Genomic DNA, 19,742 nt, shown 5'->3' on the forward strand with positions numbered 1-19,742 from the left:
CCACAAAGTTGAGACAAAATCAATGCTGTTATTTTAAAATAAATACACATTCCATGTTATTAAACGGAGTGAGTAGAGTCATAGCAACAGTCATATTTGAGTGCTAACTATGTGCCAGGAACTGATCAAAGCACCAACTATATGATCATGTTTGATTCTCACAAGAACCCAGAGATATAGGTACTATTAGTATCTCCATGTTATACCTGGAGAAACTGTAGGTCAGAGCTGAAGTCTATTGCCCAAGTTCACACAGCTAGTTAGCTGTGGAATTGGGATTAAATCCCAGCCCATCTCATCCTCTGTCGTTCCCTCCTCCTCCTGCCTTCAGTCTTTCCCAGCATCAAGGTCTTTTCCAAAGAGTCAGTTCTTCGCATCAGGTGGCCCAAGTATTGGAGCTTGAGCTTCAGCATCAGTCCTTCCAATGAATATTCAGGACTGATTTCTTTTAGGACAGACTGGTTTGATCTCCTTGCAATTCAAGTTATCAAAGTTGGACTCCATATATTTTATCCATATTATTATAACAGTATAATATATAATCCATATTATACTTTAAAAAGATGAAAGGTAGAAGTGATGTGGGGAACACACAGTCATTCAACAGACATTTATCTTACTTTCTAGAAGGGCAGGGAAAGAGAGAAATCAAATACAGCCTCTGTTCTTGAAATGTCAGTGGCTTTTAAATACATGCAGTGTCTGGAATGAAGCCCCATTTTGGTGACCTTAAGATTTATGACGTTATACCAAAGAAGAACATTTCTCTCCCCCCCAAAACAGAAAGTCAATTGAAGTCTTTCTTATTAGTAGTTTAATTCAATCTTAAGTGAATTGAATCTCATCACAAGCAAATGCTGTCAGATTCTGCCAAGAGCAGAATCCACAGCAGGACTTAGAGAGTGGTACCTTTGGGAAGTGCTGACCACACAGAGCATTCGCCACAATGATGGCATTTTAAATTTGAGGATAGTGCAATTTCAATAACAAATCCTCAAAATATGTGGGGCTTCAAAAGTTGAGTAACCTTTTCCCTGAGGGAAAATGGTAGAAGCTCCAGTTGCCTCCCTAACTCTCATAGATGAGCTCCAAAGAATCTGTGTCTGTCAACATCAGCTTGTCAGACTTCCACATATCTTTTCCCTATGGACCGATGTTAAAACAAAAAATACACTTATGTGAAACCACCTAAAGAAATGCTATATCCATGGTCTGAATTCTTCTCTTTTTTAAAATTAATTTTTCATTGAAGTACAGATGATGTACAATGCTGTGTTGATTTCTACTGTACAGCAAAGTGAATCAGTTCTACATATACACACATCCTCTCTTTTGCAGATTCTTTTCCCATATAGGTCATTACAGAGTACTGAGGAGAGTTCCCTGTACTATATGGTAGGTTCTTATTAGTTATCTAATTCCAATCTCAGTTTATCCCTGCCCCCACCAAAATCCTTCTTTTACTTAAAACAATCCTCTACACCCAGAGCTTGCTTTATTTAGGCCAGAATCAGTATTTATCAGTGGCTCTGCCAACGAGATCTGGTTAGGACAAGAATTCAAGCATCGGCTGAGATCCACCCTGACAGATGAACTCGGGGTCACTGTTGCATCTGGAAGGGGAGAGGCTGCTTCTCTCTCCAGGAGCCCCGTGGAAAGGGAAGGAGAAGCGTAGGATCCCAGGCTGTCTTGCTACCGGTGTCTGGTATCATGCAGGGTCACCAGTGGCCCTGAGTATGTCCACCTGCCAGATGGTTGGATAGCCTCCGGGCTTGTCCTGGGTTTAACTTTTCGGCTGCAAGCCTCCTAGCTCCGGCCCAGACTTGCAGCTGGAGCTGCAGGGTGTGATCTGAGCCGCCCAGTTCCATCCACAAGCAGAGCCTGTTCACCGCTGCTAACATCCAACCGTTCAGTACTAATCTTCTGGGCAAGTCTTTCAAGAGACTAGATGAATACCTGGAGCCAGCCTTTATCAGACTCACCCAAGTTTGACCCTTATAAACAGTTCAGTTTTCCAGAGTTCTCTGGTGTGCACGTGGTTGAAAGCGGAGCTCTGCCAAGTTCTGAGTCCAGCTTGGAAATGTTTATCATCCACCACCTGCTCCAGGGCACGAGGTGAGTAAGTGGCCAAGGCTCGTGGGCCGGCTGTGTGGGGGTCACATGATGACACAGATGGCCACCAGCCGTGCCTCTGGGCTTTCAGCTCCTGACGGTTTCCATCACGGCTCCTTTGACAGCCTGCGGCTTCAGATGGTACTGGGGGACTGTCTCTTCTTGTACCTGTTGCCACCAGCAGGGCATTACATATTTATCTATGACACTGTTCTTCAGAGTTCCCTGGGACTAAAGTGCAAGGCCAAGGATAAAGCAAACTTGAAGTACAAAACAGTTTACCTGAACTCTAGTCAACAAAAAAATTACTGAGGGCTTCTAAATGCAAGGTGTTCTTCCAGGAAGTGTGATGTAGGGGCCTGGGGGAGGGGGAATACAAAGAAGTAAAAGTGCATACAAATAGGATGTTAAAAAAAAAAAAAAAGGGTCCTGGGACTTCCCTGGCAGTCCAGGAGCTAAGGCTCTGAGCTCTCAGTGCAGGGAACTCGGGTTCAATTCCTTGCCAGGAAACTAGATTCCATATGCTGCATCTAAGTGTTTGCAACTAAGGTCCAGCACAGCCAAACAAATAAATAAATATATATATATATTTAAATGGGTCCTGCTTTCATGCAGTGGAGGGGGCAAGCTCTGAAATTTGTGCTTCCCGTGTCTCTCCTTCCTGTGAAGTCTGCTCATGGCTCCCAACTCTGTCCAAAGTATTTAGGGTAAACCACACTTGTCAGTGAACTGTATAAAACTGCTGCTTTTCCCGTCAAAAAAATAGAATGTCAGCAACTTCATTTGGTCCAACCTAATAATCAGTTCTCCCCAAGCACTTTACCTGTCCCTTTCTTATGACCTTCTTTGTGATCTGTCTTGCAAATGATTAGGTATTTACGTGACCTTGCCCTCCACTTGATTACAAAGCTCTTTGAGAGCATCTCTAGCTGGTATGGCACCTTACACAGGGCAGGGGAACAAATGAATAGGACAGTAAATGAGTGTGTGTGATGGTGCTGGGGATGAAAGGCTGAATCAACAAGGGCCCTGTCTAGGATGAGCTTGGCTCTTAGTGAGATGGAAGGAAAATGTCACTCCATCAAACAGGGTTCCTCAACGGCGGTGCCATGAACACTTTGGATCAGGGAACTCTTTGTCCTGAGGGTGGCTGTGCTCTGTGTTGTAGGATGAATATCAGCATCCCTAGCATCTATCCATGAGATGCCAGTGATATCCCCTCCCTGCCACCCCTACCCAGCCATGACAATCAGTTCAGTTCAGTCGCTCAGTCGTGTCCGACTCTTTGCGACCCCATGGACTGCAGCACACCAGGTTTCCCTGTCCATCGCCAACTCCCAGAGCTTGCTCAAACTCATGTCCATTGAGTCAGTGATGCCATCCAACCATCTCATCCTCTGTCGTCCCCTTCTCCTGCTGCCCTCAATCTTTGCCAGCAGCAGGCTGTTTTCCAATGAGTCAGTTCTTCACATCAGGTGGCCAAAGTATTGGAGTTTCAGCTTCAGCATCAGCCCTTCATTGAATATTTATTGGACTATTCATGACCACAAAATATCTTTAAACATGGCCACATGTCCCCGGAGGAATCAAATCAGCTCTTTTGAGAACCACGGCCACAGATGAGCTAAGGGGGCAGGATGCAGTACAGCAGTTGGGAGAAATGTCCCAGAAGAGATGACACCCGGGGTAGGTCTTGAAGGACAAGTAGGAACTCGTAAGGTGAAGCAAGGCAGGGGCCACGGCGCAAGCCACCACACGGCGGCTCACCTGTGCTTTCCCTCGACTGGGCTCGGGTGCGACCCCAGCAAAAGTGAGAGGTGGCGACTTCAAACAGAAAAATCAGCCTACACGTAGTCTCTTCAAAAAGTAGATCCCGTCAAGTCTTGGTTTCTGATGTAACGTCCTTTCTATGAATTCCTCTACTTTACGTAAGGTCTCACGAATGAAGTGAGATCACTCAGAACAGTTTCACTGCTTGTGTGGAAGCAAAGTCAAGAATGACAATGCTACTACTTTCTTTTGGCAAGGTACTCTACACACGTTTTGCTCTCTACTTTGTTCTTTTTGCATTAACTTTTAAGTGCTTTAATGAGATGTTAAATGCATACAAAAGGGTATTTAACACACAAGTACACAGAGCTGCAGTGAAGCACGAAACCTCCATGCTGAAGGAACTCAAGAGAAAGCTTTTGGTGTTCACATTTATTCCTTAAACAAACATTTGACTGAACACCCCACTGTGCTATGGGCCAGGATCTATGCAACAAGGGAGTGAACAGAAGAGAATCTTCTCCCTTACTTAAAGCGTTTTCGTATCAGCCATTCAGTGTAATCTGTTGTTCTCAATATTCCAGCGAGATACCTATAGTTCAGTTCAGTCGCTCAGTCGTGTCTGACTCTTTGTGAGCCCATGGACTGCAGCACGCCAGGCTTCCCTGTCCATCACCAACTCCCGGAGCTTGCTCAAACTCATGTCCATCGAATCAGTGATGCCATCCAATATAAGCAACGCATGATTACTCTTTTCCCTACCCCCTTCACAGATGAGGAAACAGAGGGTCAGACCATTGCACTGATTTGTCTCAGGTCCCTTGGTTAATAAGCGGCAGGACTAGAGGAAGAAGCCAAGTGGTTGCCTGGCTCCCATCCTCCTTCCATTGCTGCACAGAGGCACCTCTCCCCTCCCCTCCCTTCCCCTCCCTCCACCCTCTTCCCCTCCCTCCCCCTCCAGCCTGACAGCAGATTCACTCCCACCAAACACCTAGCTCTGCAACTAAAGTGAGGCAACTGCAGAGCTGGGAGATGGGCAGGATTCAGAGACCCCACTGGCCCTGCTGGATTCAAAAAGAACCAGACTGCATGTCAGGGGACAGGGAGAAGTCCCCGCAGTGAAACAGACTCCAGTGGGGCAGACTTATCCCCAGGCATTTGTGTCCATAGCAAACCGCCATTTTAATTTTTTAAAATGTTAATTGAAATATAGTTGATTTACAATGTTGTATTAATTTCAGGTGTATGGCACTTTTAGATTCAGTACATTTTTAGATTCTTTTCCATAACAGATTATTACAAGATATTCAGCTCCCTGTGTTATACAGTAGGTCCTTACTGTTTATTTTATATATAGTACTGTGAATACTTGGAGAAGGAAATGGCAACGCACTCCAGTATTCTTGCCTAGAGAATCCTGTGGATGGAGGAGTCTGGTGGGCTGCTGTCCGTAGGGTTGCACAGAGTCGGACACGACTGAAGCGACTTAGCAGTAGCAGAAGCAGTGTGAATATTTTAATCCCCAACTCCTAATTTATCCCTCCCCCTCTTTCCTCTTTCGTAACCATAAGTTTGCTTTCTGTATCTGTGAATCTATTTCTGTTTTGTAAATAAGTTCATCTGTATCAATTTTTTTTAGATTCCATATATAAGGGATATCATATTATATTTGTCTTCCTCTGTCTGAATTACTTTGCTTAGTATGATAATCTCAAGGTCCATCCATGTCCCTGCAAATGGCATTATTTCATTCTTTTTTTATGGCTAACATTTTGTTGTGTATACATACCACATCTTTTTATCCATTCCCCTGTCGATGGACATTTAGGTTGCTTCCGTGTCTTGTCTATTGTAAACAGTGCTGCTGTGAAGATTGGATGCACGTATCTTTTTTAATTAGAGTTATCTCCGGATATATGCCCAGGCGTGGGGTCACTGGATCATATATATGGTAGCTTTGTTTTTAGTTTCAAACCCCCACTTTAAAATTGCACTATACCATACAAAGCCGTCCATTTGCCTTTTTCATTTGTTTGAAAAGAAAATGGCTATTTGTAGTTGGGTTATTGATGACTTATATTGAATAACCTTGGGGCCATTTAATTATGGGCTTCCCAGGTGGCTCAGGGGTAAAGAATCCGCCTGCCAATGCAGGAGACTCGGGTTTGATCCCTGGATCAGGAAGATCCCTGGAAAAGGAAATAGCCACTCACTCCAGTATCCTTGCCTGCAAAATCCCATGGACAGAGGATGTTGGTAGGCCCCAGAGCACAGAGTTGCAGAGTCAGACACGACTTAGTGACTGAGCATGCATTTATTTACAACTCAGTTTGTACTTGTTGGGATTCTTTGGCAAATGCCTTCCGCAAACAAGAGTACGGATGCCTCTGATGACCCCGATGGCAGTAAGACACCTCTCAGAGGCTGCCCAAGGTGAGACATGGCCTTCATTTAGTGTAGCAACTCTGATCAGTTGGTAGGAACTCTTCCGGGTGCTGTCTTGAGAAGACTTGAGGGCCATGATAGATTAGTGACTGTGGGCCCTGGAGAATGGATTGTGGCTCCTTATGTCACATATTTATTAACCTAGATGTGGCCTGTGATCAGCCAAGATTGACCGATCACCACTGAAGTCCTCAGATCAGAAAGGTCACGGTGCCCCGGAATCTGGCACGTCTCTCAGTGTGTGAATACGTCCCTAAGGGAGGTAAAGACCTGGCCTCTGGTTCCTGACTGTTTCAAAAGAGGATCGAGCCTGAGAGGAAAGTTCCAGCTCCAGAACCAGATGTGACCTCTGACATAACAAGAAATATGTAACTGATCTCTGCCCCCAGTTCCTGACACAGATCTTCTAGGAATTCCATGGGTGCCAGGAGCATTGTTTGTTCTAACAAGGTGACTCTCGGTGGGCTCCTAGGTGGCTCAGGATGGGGGCTGGTCACCAGAGTGATCAAGCCAAGGTTAGAAGCTTGGAGCTTTCAGTCCCAGCACCCCCACCCCCCACATTCCTTTGGGGAGGGGAGAGCAACTGGAGGGGAGTTAATAATAGATCGTGCCCACATGATGAAGTCTTCATGGTTGCATGCATGTTCAGTCACTCAGTCTTGTCTGACTCTGTGACCCCATGGGCTGTAGCCCGCCAGGCTCCTCTGTCCATGGGATCCTCCAGGCAAGAATACTGGAGTGGGTTGCCATTTCCTACTCCAGGGGGTCTTCCCGACCCCGGGAACAAACCAGCGTCTCCTGCATTGGCAGGCAGACTCTCTACCACCATGCCACCCTGGAAGCCCTGAAGTTTCCATACAAATCTCTAAACTATGGGGTTTGGAGAGCTTCCATGTTGGTGAATACATCCACGTGCCTGCAGGGTAATCACTCCAACTCCATGGGGCCCAAAGCTCCTAAACCTGGGACTTTCCAGACCTCAACCACGCACCTCTTCACCTATCTGTTCACCTGCGTCTTTCCCTATATCCTTTATGGTAAATCAGTAAATATGAGTAAGTTCTATGAGCAGTTCTAACACATTTTCAAAGCCGAGGAAGGGGTTAAGGGAACCCCTGATTCACAGCTGATTAGTCAGAAGTACAAGTGACAACTTGGGGCCAGCATCTTCTGGGACTGAGCCTGTAACCTGTGACCCCTGTATTGAAGGCTGATTCTTTACCAACTGAGCTGTCAGGGAAGCCTATTTATTTTTATTTTTTATTTGACTGTGCCAGGTCTTAGTTGCAGCATATGGGGTCTAGTTCCCGCATATGGGGTCTAGTTCCCTGACCAGAGATCGAACCTAGGCCCCCTGCATTGGGAGCATACGGAGTCTTAGCCCCTGGACCACCGGGGAAGTCCTGTAACCTGTGAGGTCTGTGTTAACTCTGGGCAGTTAGTGTTAGAATTGAGTTAAATTATAAGGAAACCAGTTGGTGTACACTGATAACTGGAAAAATGCTGGGTATGGAAAAAAACCTACCCATTGGATATCAGAAGTCTAAGGAGTTGAGGAAAACAGGAGTTTTCCTTTAGCTCTGCTTGATCGATCAACTCATTCCACAAACATTTATTGCATGCTTTCCTGTGCCAGTCACTGGTCACTGGGAATCGAAAGGTGATCTAATTCGAGCCCTTGTCCTCAGGGAGCTCACTGTCTAGTGGGTGGGACAGATGTCAAACACATAATAACATTACAGTAGAGTGAGGGCTGTAGAGAAGGCAGGATCCTACCACAGCTTGCTGACATGAATGATCAGGAAAGGGCAGCTGCCCGTGGCACTGGGGAAGGAAAAATTACACTAATACAAGGAGCCAAGGAAGTGCTATCCTTGCCTGAAACACTTTGGTGGGACTGTTCTGTGACCTGTCTATGACTGATGATACCAGGAAAGCAGACAGGGACTCAGGGCCCCTTAGCATAAATGGACAGAATAGAGACCGAGGGTGGCTACATATATTCAGTTATGCAGGCTGTGGTCTGCACAAGGGCACCCAGATTAAAGCGGAGACCACGAGGAAGGAAGGGTGACTTTTACTAATGCTTTCCAAAGGGGGCACCTCTTTCTATTTTGCCCAGTTCAGTTCAGTTGCTCAGTCATGTCCGACTCTTTGCAACCCCATGAACCGCAGCACACCAGGCCTTCCTGTCCATCACCAAGTCCCGGAGTCCACCCAAAGCCATGTCCATTGAGTCAGTGATGCCATCCAACCATCTCATCCTCTGTCATCCCCTTCTCCTTCTGCCCTCAATCTTTCCCAGCATCAAGGTCTTTTCAAATGAGTCAGCTCTTCGCATCAGGTGGCCAAAGTATTGGAGTTTCAGCTTCAACATCAGTCCGTCCAATGAACACCCAGGACTGATCTCCTTTAGGATGGACTGGTTGGATCTCCTTGCAGTCCAAAGGACTCTCAAGAGTCTTCTCCAACACCACAGTTCAAAAGCATCAATTCCGGTGCTCAGCTTTCTTCACAGTCCAACTCTCACATCCATACATGACCACTGGAAAAACCATAGCCTTGACTAGACAGATCTTTGTTGGCAAAGTAATGTCTCTGCTTTTGAATATGCTGTCTAGGTTGGTCATAACTTTCCTTCCAGGGAGCAAGCATCTTTTAATTTCATGGCTTCAATCACCATCCGCAGTGATTTTGGAGCCCAGAAAAATAAAGTCAGCCACGGTTTCCCCATCCATTTGCCATGAAGTGATGGGACTGGATGCCATGATCTTAGTTTTGTGGCCAAGGTGCAGTTATTTGCCAGCAGAGAATCCCGGGATGGGATTGCATTTATCAATGACCTGGTGATCATGGATGGTCGTGCTTACTGGGTTACTTTGTAACTGCTTTCATGATGTTGACACATTTTAATAGCCCAGGGACATTTCTTTGGATCTAAATGAAATTTTCCATGTCTTGCTTTATTTTGGATGGGAAGTAGTTTCTTGACCAGTCGGTCAGGGTTCACCTGGGGGGAACGGAAGCCCCTGTGAGTTCTGGGGTAAGGGATTTGTTAGAGGGGTGAGACCTCACCCCCTGCAGGAGGAGTTGGGGAGGTGAAGGCCTGGGAAAGGAGAGTTGGGGAGGGTCAGAGAGGCAGCCACCACAGAGCCAGATGGGGCAGGGACGGGGGGAACGTCCTTGGGGGGGGATGAGGGGGCCCTGTGCCCTGTGTGGGTCTCTCCTCCAGGGATCAAGCTGCTGAGGGAGACTCTGGGGCTGCTGTTGGGAGAATCCAGACATGGAGGGAGTGGAGGAGAGTGAGGACAAGTAGACCTGGCACCTCTGTGTCTGCCTGTCTAGGCACTTCATCCTGAGCGCCTTCGGAGAGTAATGGCCGCCACCTCACGCGACCTTCCAGAGCTCTTACAAGCTCCTTCCTCAGCCAGCTCTAACTCAGGGTTAGGAAGGGAGCTGGGAGAGGGAGTTCTGCTTTAGCCAAGTTTGCCAAGGAACAAACTACCACGCTTGAAGGAAAGGGCTGGGGGATGTGTGCAGAATGAAGACACAAACACTGCAGGTCCTCAGTTCAAACCCCTGAGGTTCTGAGGTGTGTGTGGAGCAGAATTGCTTGGGAAGCTGTCAAGAAGAAATTTCCAAGCCTCAGCTCTCAAGATCATGAGGTGGGGTCTGTGCGCCTGTTTTAATAAGCTCTATAGGGGCTTCCCTGGTAGCTCAAATGGTGAAGAATCCGCCTGCAATGCAGGAGACCCAGGTTTGATCCCTGGGTGGGGAAGATCCCCTGGAGAAGGGAATGGCTACCCACTCTAATATTGTTGCCTGGAGAATCCCAATGGACAGGGGAGCCTGGTGGGCTGCAGCCATGAGGTCACAAAGAGTTGAACATGACTGAGTGACTGACACACACATAGGTGGTACTGATGCACAAAAAGCTTGAACACCACTGTCACCAACCTTACAAGCCAATAAATAGGTTATGAATCAATTTAACTCCAGTGGCCTGCTGTTGGAAGCCTTCGATCATAACCTGCCATTTAGGGACCCTGGGATTGGGACCCAGATTTCAACACTACCACAATTCCCTCCTGAGGGGGCCTTTGATGGGTTCTTCATCTCCCTGCCTGACCTTTTCAAAAGCAGATGAGATCCTGGAAACTTCCCGAGGGAGCTGGGTGTGGTGGATCAGCAGAGGAATCTCGTTCTGATACTGCCAAGGAGTTGATGGATCAGGAAAGCCAAAGTGTGCTCCACCCTGCAAACTGGGTTTACTGGTAGCACGCAATTAATTGATCTCATTCAGATGGTCACCATTGAACAGCACGCGCCTGACAGCCCGAAGCGCATGAGCATCTGTGCAGGGCACAACGTGAAGCAAGTGGAAATGGTGGGTGTTTGCCTTAGAGGTCAGGGAGGACGAGATTTACAGACAAGCTGCGGCAGAGTAGGCACCCTGTAAATATCTGTTGGGTGAATGGACAACTCTCTTTCACAGACATTTACCAAGTGCAAACCGTGACACACAGTGTGGGCAGCGGCGGTGGGGGTGGGCCCAGGACACAGTGATAGCCTAGGAATGAATTAGATGCAGACTGAGCTCTGAAAGGAGTTACAACCTAGTAAGGTGAACAGGGCGCTTCCCCAGTGGCTCAGGGGTAAAGAATCTGCCTGCAGTGCAGGAGATGGGGCTTTGATCCCTGGGTTAGGAAGATCCCCTGGAGGAGGAAATGGCAACCTACTCCAGTATTCTTGCCTGGAAAAACCCATGGACAGAGGAGCCTGGTGGGCTGCAGTCCATGGGGTCACAAAGAGTCGGACACGACTGAAGGCACCTGTGGTGAGCAGGCTGGGAAATAAAAAAACCGCAAGAGAGTGAAGGCTGCTGGAGAGGGAGAGGCTCGGGTCAGGGGCGAGGGGGCTAAAGGATCTCTGCTCTGTGAGAGCCGGGACTCTGCCTCTTGCGACACACCTTGTTCCCAGCGCAGCACGAGCACAGGGTGGCTGACACTTAATACACAGTTGTCTGAATGAATGGCAGGCAACAGCCTCGATGGTCCAGAGACACGCCTGGGTGTGTTGTGCTGCTTTATAGCTGAACCTAAGTCCAAAAAAGCCGGTGCCTGAAATTAGCTGAGGTCAATAACAAAGGCTCCCTAATGATCCAGACCAACAGATCCCACACTTGGTTAATTATCAAAGCCACTGTAGGTGTTTGAAAAATACTGACTCCTAGGCCCCACCTCCTACAGGTGCCAAATCAGGATCTTTATGTCAGAGCTCAGGAATCTGCATCTGAAACTCCCTGAGTGCGGCTCCTGAGCACCCAGGCCATTCTTACCCAGCAACATCATTCGAATCAGGAGACAAGATGCCAGCTTCTCGGGGGCACTTGGTGGGCCTGGGCTCCAAGAGTTGCCATGGCCCTCACACATACCCCGAATTTCGTATTGTGGTAAAATACACATAACATAAAGTTTACCATCTTAGTCATTTTTAAATGTACAGTTTGGTGGTATTCCCTAGTGGCTCATACAGTAAAGAATCTGCCTGCAATGCAGGAGACCCAGATTATATTCCCTGGGTTGGGGAGATCCCCTGGAGGAGAGAATGGCAACCCACTTCAGTATTCTTGCCTGCAGAATCCCATGGACAGAGGAGCCTGGCGGGCTCCAGTTCATGGGGTGGCAAAGAGTCGGACACGACTAAGCGACTAACACTTCACTTCAGTGGTGTTAAGTTCATTCATAATACTGTGCAGCCTTCATCACTATCCAACCCCAGAACTCTTTTCAGCTTGCAAAACTGAAAGCTTTGCACTCATTAAACAAGGACTCCTCGCTTCCTCCTTCTCCCAGCCCCTGGCAACCACCAGGCTACTTTCTGTCTCTATGATTTTGATTTCTGTAGGTACCTGATATCTTAGCTGGTTCAGGCTGCTTGAACAAAAATATCATAGGTTGAGTGGCTTAAACAACAAAACATCTATTTCCTCAGAGTTCTGGAGGCAGGGAAGTGCCAAATCAAGATGACTGACTGCAGATTAGGTATGGACCATTTCCTGGCTCACAGAGGGCTGTCTTCTGCTGGGTCCTTCCGTGGTGGAAGGGGTAAGGGAGCTCTTTGGGGTCTCTCTTATAAGGGCACTAATCCCATTCATCACCTCCTAATACTATCGCATTGGAGGTTTAGGATCTCAACGTATAGATTTTGAGAGGACATGAACATTCAGCCTGTAGCATTTAAACAAGTGGAATCATACAGTATTTGTCTTATTGTGACTGGCTTATTGCATTTAGCATAATGCCTTCAAGTTTCATCCATGTTGTAACAGATAACTGCATTCTTTTCTTTTAAAAGCTGAATAAAACCGCATTGTGTGTATATACCACATTTTGCTTATCTATTTGACGTGGGTTGCTTCTATATTTTAGCTACGATGATAATGCGGCAGTGAACATGGATATACAAACATGTCTTGGAGACCCTGCTTTCAACTCTTTAGGGTACTTACACAAAGTGAAATTGCTGGATCATATGGTAAATCCTTTTTTAATTTTATGAGAAACTGTTATGCCATTTTCCACAGCAGTTGTACCATCTTACATCCCACCAGTGGTATACAAGCGTTCTATTTTCTTCACAACCTGAAAACATTTGGGTTTTTGTTTGTTTGTTTCTGTTTGTGTTAATTATAGCCATCCTAATAGCTAGTATCTCATTGTGGTTTTAATTGCATTTCCCTAATGATTGGTGATATTGACTTTTTTTTTTTTCATGTGCTTATTGACCATTTGTGTATCTTTCTTGGAGAAATGTCTGTTCAAGGCCTTTACTCATTTTTTTAATCAGGTATTTTTGTGGTTGTTGAGTTTCAGGAATTCTCTATATATTCTAGACATTTATCCCTTATCAGATATATGATTTGCAAATATTTTCCCCATTCTTTGGGTGGCCTTTTCATTCTGATAGTGTCCTTTGATGCACAAACTTTCCCCCTCTCTGTGATTTTCCAGGCAAGAATACTGGGTTCAAAGAGAGGATGCAGGTAGCTTGAATAAAATGAAGGGAGGTGAACTTCACAAAGAATTAGCCCGGGGTCCAGGGCAATAGCATTTGGTTGTCATCATACATACTTTTCTAGCAACATACCCAGCTTCTCAGCTTCCTTTTCTGGCCTCTACCGAAGCTTCACTGATGCCCAGGAGATTTTGAAGGGTGTGGTGAACCTTGGCTTCCATCTGGGATGCAACAGTGAGGTCTAGAAGCCTGGTGTTCAGGTGATGCCAGTTTTATTCTTAAACACAGCAGTAACCCCTGCCCACTTTTCTCTTCTCTGGTTCCTTGCTGAGCCCTCTTCCGGCACTCCTGTTCTTCCTGCCCTGCTTCCACAGCAGGGGTAGTCTAGACATGTGCCACAAGGGGGTGGGACATGTGACTTGAGGAAAGTCTGAAGCTGTGGGCCCACAGGAGCCATCTCAGCAGGCTTGGCTCCCTTCACTCAGAGAAAATGACGCTATGCTTTGTATTGCTCTTTCAGGCCTATTTCTTCCCCCAGGCAATGATGAGGAAACAGCTGGGCAAAGGGGAAAAGCTGGAACTCCCAAACTCAGATGCATCCTTCAACTTAAAAAACAAGGTACTTGATGGGAATTCCCTGGCAGTCCAATGGTTAGGACACTGCGCTTTTACTGCCAAGGGCATGGGTTCAATCCCTGATCTGGGAGCTCAGATCCTGCAAGCCACATGGCTGAGGGGGGAAAAAGTGTTGCAAGGTTGTTAATCTACTTCCGGGGCCTCACCCAGGCATCCTTCCTACCACTGCATCCAGCTTGAGCTCCTCCAGGGACCATGCTTCTGAATCAGTTCATTATAACAACTGACTCTTTTTAAAGCAGAGGTTCTCTATGAGATAACCTTGCATTTCAGTAGTCACCTTTTGGCCAACTGCTCCCTTTTAGCAGGATAAGAAGCTTGATACAAAGAAGTAGCCTCATTTCATCTCCTTGGGCAAAGATGGGGGAGGCAGGTGGACAGTGATGTAAGGAGGAGGTAATATTTCAGGTACTTTTTTTTTTTTTCCCTGGCATAGCCAAACAAACAAAAAAACAACCTTGTGAGTTTTCTTCCTTCCCTCTCAGCCACCTGGCTTGCAGGATCTTAGTTCCCTGACCAGGGACTGAACCCATACCCTCAGCAGTGAAAGCACAGAGCCCTGACCTTTGGCCCACCAGGGAACTCCCTGTTGGGACCTTTCTCTACCACATTCTGGTCAGCAGGCTCAGGCCTCCTCTAGACAGTTGCCTGGGAGTAAAAAACACCCTTTGTTTAGGAGGGTTGTGCAAACACTGTTACAAGTGATTTACTGGCCTGTATTTAACCTTTATTTAATTGATCCAATTTACTCTACTAATTGATGCTCAATTCCAGCAAAAGCTCTGCTTCAGGGTTTATAGCCTGAAAATGTGACTAAGATGTGTAAAAACACAGCAGGAAGATTCTCAACACAGTTCAGGTGATAAGGGGCTTCAACTATATGAATGGCATCCACAGAGAAAAAGAGTTAGATTTCTTTAGGGTGGGAACCCCATAGTGGCAGAATTGAGATTAGTGGGATAGAAGCTACGGGAAGAACTTGATGCAAGGAAGAAACTTTTGACAAATTATAATTGTTTTTAAAATAAAGGTAAAAATGAAATTCCCTAGGAGATAGGGAGCATGCGAGCACTGGAAGTTCTAAATGAAGGGGCAGAGGGGTCACCTGTCAGGATACTGGAAAGGGTGTGAGTTAATGTCAAAGAAGATCCAATTTAGGACTAGGATTCTGTGCCGAATGTTGGGGCTACAAGGTTTATACACAGACTTACCCACTGTGGAGGGCCAGGGAAGTGATTTTCAGGTAGGACTAAGGAGAAAGAAAACATTATTTCAAAAAGTAGTTAACAAAATAGAGCATGGGTGTGAACTTATTTACAAAACGGAGATGGTGTTATGCATGTTGGCCACAGAGCTGCTGTAAATACTAAGATAATATAGTAGTGTGCTTGGAGCAGAGCCTTAACTTAATAAGTGTTCACGATTATTAATAGATTATTTACAATGTAAAAAAGATAGCTGGTCAGTTTCTTCCTGAGAACACAGTTATTAGAAGGCTACTGAAATGAGTCGGGATCTATAGAAACTGACTGTCGTAGACAGTCCACGGTAGAGTAGGAAGAGGTAGGTTTTGGCTTTAGAAACTAAAACTTGGTTAATGTGCCCACTTCTCCAATCACAGGAGACAGCAACATTATCTGTAATGCCATATTCAAATACGGAATCCAGTAACTTTTTGCTACCCAGCATACACTTTACAGTGTATATTTACCTCTTTTGTGCATAGATGGGGACATATGGCATAAATATTTATACGTATGGCTTTCCTGTGACTCAGTGGTAAATAATATGCCTGCTAATGCAGGAGACGCAGGTTTGATCCATGGGTAAAGAAGATGCCCTGGAGAAGGATAAAGCAACCCACTCTAGTATTCTTGCCTGGGAAACCCCATGGACAGAGGAGCCTGGAGGGCTACAGTCTATGGGGTCACAAAGAGTTGGACACGACTTAGCGACTAAACCACCACCACCATAATTACTCTACATCCTTGAAGATAGGAAGTAGTGAAAATATTCTTTAATAAATCAGTCACTTATAAAATTGGTCCTTATTAAAAACATCATGTCTCAGTTAATACTACAATCCCTAACTCTTCTGTGATAGGGCCTTAAAAGTCCAAGTAAAGACGTTAAGATTCATAATTTTGTCAGAAAATGTATGCTGAGAAAAATAACATTTGAATCCTTTTCTAAGGATTAGTGCACATTTGCAGTGATAACCTAGACTTGTTACACCTAAGAAAACATATTTTGTCACTTAATTTCATTTTTCAACATGAAGTTCCAATAAAACTTCTCCCCACTGATTACAAAACTGTGATTCTTTAAGTGAATTCATATTAAATGTTCCTGCCTGGTAGTAATTATCCTCAGATGTGGAAAGAGAGAGGGAGCATGAGCAAGCGCTAGCGACCTTTCTCGATTGTTGCCTAATTTTTTAGCTAAGTAGCAAGCAATGCAAGACAAACAGACCCACAGTCCTTTCTTTAAAGCCTTGTGAAATGGAAGGAGAATAATATTTCCTCTTACTAGAGAAGGACCTAGAAAATTACCTGGGTTCTTTCATCAGACTTTTGCTGTTATCAAGTTTGTACGTTGAATAGAAGCTACACTCAGATCAGATACTTCAAGACATTTCAGAGCTCAAATCTTTTGACTGCCATTTGAATAGTTTCTTAGAATTTCAGAGCTAGAAAACCATGTTAGAAAATGGTCCCGGGGTGGAGGGGTCAAACTTGCGTTGCTTTTGGTCAAACACATTTGGAGGCAATCCCCTCATTTAATAGGTAAAAAAACTGAAGAGAAAGTGGTTTTTCCCTAGACAACTCTGATTAGTGGCTTGATTGGAGCCAGGACCCAAGCCTCCTGACTCAAAAGTTGTGTTTTTCAACCTTGGCCACACACTGGAATCACCTGAGGAAATTAAAAAACTCATGTTCCCTGATCCTTCTGAGGTCTGGGTCCCACCTTCCAGACACGCTGACTTAAGGGTCCTGGGTGCAGCTGAATTGGGCCTTATGGAAAGCTCCCCAGGTGATTCTAAGATGCAAATAAGATTGAGATTCACCCATCTTTCCTAATTTTTGCTCTTAAAAAAGGACTTGTATCACTTTCCACTACAGTCCTTCTTCCTATCTTTCTACTTTTTCCTTGCAATTAACCCTATTCTTTCTCTGGTGTTGTCATAACCCAACGATTATTATTAAAGCCCAATGCCTGACAAGGTTGGGGGGCGGTGACCTCCAGCGGGCAGAAGAGGGTTGGGGGATGGAGACAGGGTGGGGGTAATTCAAAAGGTTTACAAAACTACAGAGCAGCGGGCACCTAGTCTGCCCGGCCTTCTTATACTGAACAGATGGTGAATTTCAAAGCCAAATGTACCAGGGAACCAATGCCATACACCCAAATTTAAGTTTAAATATTCTCCATATGCTTGGGTTTTGAATTCTTTCCTGGAGCAGCAGGCAGCAGAAGCCAACCACCCTGAGTCCTAGCAGACAGCAAATGTCTCTTGGAGCCGAAAACTGCCGACTGCTGTGGTGATGGGATTCGAAGCCAGGCCCTGGACCAATCCATTTCACCACCTGCTTGCTCTTCCCTCAGTTGTCAGAGGGTCTTTTCTTTTCTTTTCTTTTTTTTCCAGGGGGTCTTTTCATTGCATTTAGTTGGGTGTGTAAAAATGAGTCTTGGACCCTGTCCTAGAAGGAGTGGTGAAAAAGTAAATTAGAAATTGATCTTTCCTTTTTTTTTTTTTTTTGGCCATGCCCTGCCACTGGTGAGATCTTATTTCCCAGACCAGGGGTTGAACCTGGGCCCTTGGCAGTGAAAGCGTGGAGTCCTAACTACTGGACCATTGGGGAACTCCCTAATCTTTCCTTTTGAGAAAACCCCATCCCAGAAGGCCCCATGCCCTTGTGCTGGGCTTGTGTTCACAACCATTATGATGATGAAGGAACGTTCCACCCCACCTCAGATCGCAGAGTTGCAGCTAGGCTGGAGTCCCATGATGCTCTGTGACCCGGTGGATTTTGTCAGAAGCTAGAGAATTGCTCTGTGTTCTTGCCATTTGGAAATTCCCATAAACAACCAACCTGGCAAATACCAGATCCTGCTGGTGATGTGCACACCAGATGTGGCTGCACAGAAGGTAGCTTCCATTTTTCTGAAGGATATGAGGTTCTAGTGATGAATACTCCACTCCTTTCTTGCAAAGGCTTTCACTCTAGCGTTTCACCCGCTTCTGCTTTCCTTCCCAAACCGTGGGAAGCCAAGAGTTCACTTTGATGATGTCCAGATTTTTTTTTTTTTTAGATTTATCCAATCATTTCTGGGGCTTCCCAGGTGACTCAGTGGGTAGAGAATCTGCCTGCAACGCAGGAGACCCAGGAGACTTGGGTTCAATCCCTGGGTGGCGGAAGATATCCTGGAGGAGGCCATGGCAACCCACTCCAGTATTCTTTGCCTGGAAAATCTCATGAATAGCGGAGCCTGGTAGGCAACGGTCCATAGAGTCACAGAGTCAGACAAGACTGAAGGGACTCCACACATGTGTACGCGATCGTTTCTGGAACACACATTCCACCATTTCTTGCAGGGAAGGAAAGGAAAACAGTAGACGGTACTTTGTACCTTTGGACATAAGAACTGGAGCAACTCTTTCCTTGTTATCATGTATTAATTTGGGGGCATATTCTAGGACCATAATACAAAGCACTTTGAAACTACTACCAATTAAAATTTTAAATTAGGTATAAACTAGTTTGAGGTCAGGTTGCTCCACCCTGTCTTAGGGGACTAGGGTAGCCATTTCTAAAACATTATTGACGGGCTTCTTATGTGATTCATTTGGGGCAGTGGACACAGGAAATTAAGTTCCCACCCTCCATGAGTTCACGGTCTAATGAAGAACAGAAATACTTAAATTATAGATGACTGCCCTGTGTGGTATCTCCTACAGGAGACAGATGCACAAGAAATGACTTCCTTAGATTCTCCGTCAAATCAGTGGGGTCACCAGAACTGAGGAAGCAACCCCCTGAGCGAATATATCCTGACACACCTATGGACAGTGATGTCCACGTTCCTTTGGAGCCCAGGTTCTGTCTGCTAGGGACCTCCTGCAGGTGAGTGTAGCAAGAAATCAAGATGAGAGGACGCCGACCGCAGCTGGAAAGATGTCAAAGGGAGGAAGTCCATGATCTGTAGTGAGGCAACAGTGAGGAAGACGGGCCCAGAGATGGGCAGTTACACATGGAATACGCCATGTAGGGCTAGACTGTGAAGGTCCTTATGCATTTGATATAGCAAAGCTTTAGATAAACGTTTTGCTTTTATCTTTTTTTCACCCCAGGTGAGGAAATTTGAATTAAAAACTCAGTTTCCAAACACTTCATCATTAATCCATATAAGGTTCTTTTACTTTTTAACCTCCAAACTCTAATAATTATATTCCTTTTGCCCCTCTAGTACCTACTCTCATGTTTAACTTATCTTTAGATGCGCTGCTGCTGCTGCTGCTAAGTCGCTTCAGTCGTGTCCGACTCTGTGCGACCCCATAGATGGCAGCCCACCAGGCTCCCTGTCCCTGGGATTCTCCAGGCAAGAACACTGGAGTGGGTTGCCATTTCCTTCTCCAGTGCATGAAAGGGAAAAGTGAAAGTGAAGTGGCTCAGTCATGTCCGACTCTTCGTGACTCCATGGACTGCAGCCCACCAGGCTCCTCCGCCCATGGGATTTTCCAGGCAAGAGCACTGGAGTGGGTG

The sequence above is a fragment of the Budorcas taxicolor genome, chromosome 14 (genome assembly GCF_023091745.1).
Source record: "Budorcas taxicolor isolate Tak-1 chromosome 14, Takin1.1, whole genome shotgun sequence".
Taxonomy (NCBI): Eukaryota; Metazoa; Chordata; class Mammalia; order Artiodactyla; family Bovidae; genus Budorcas; species Budorcas taxicolor.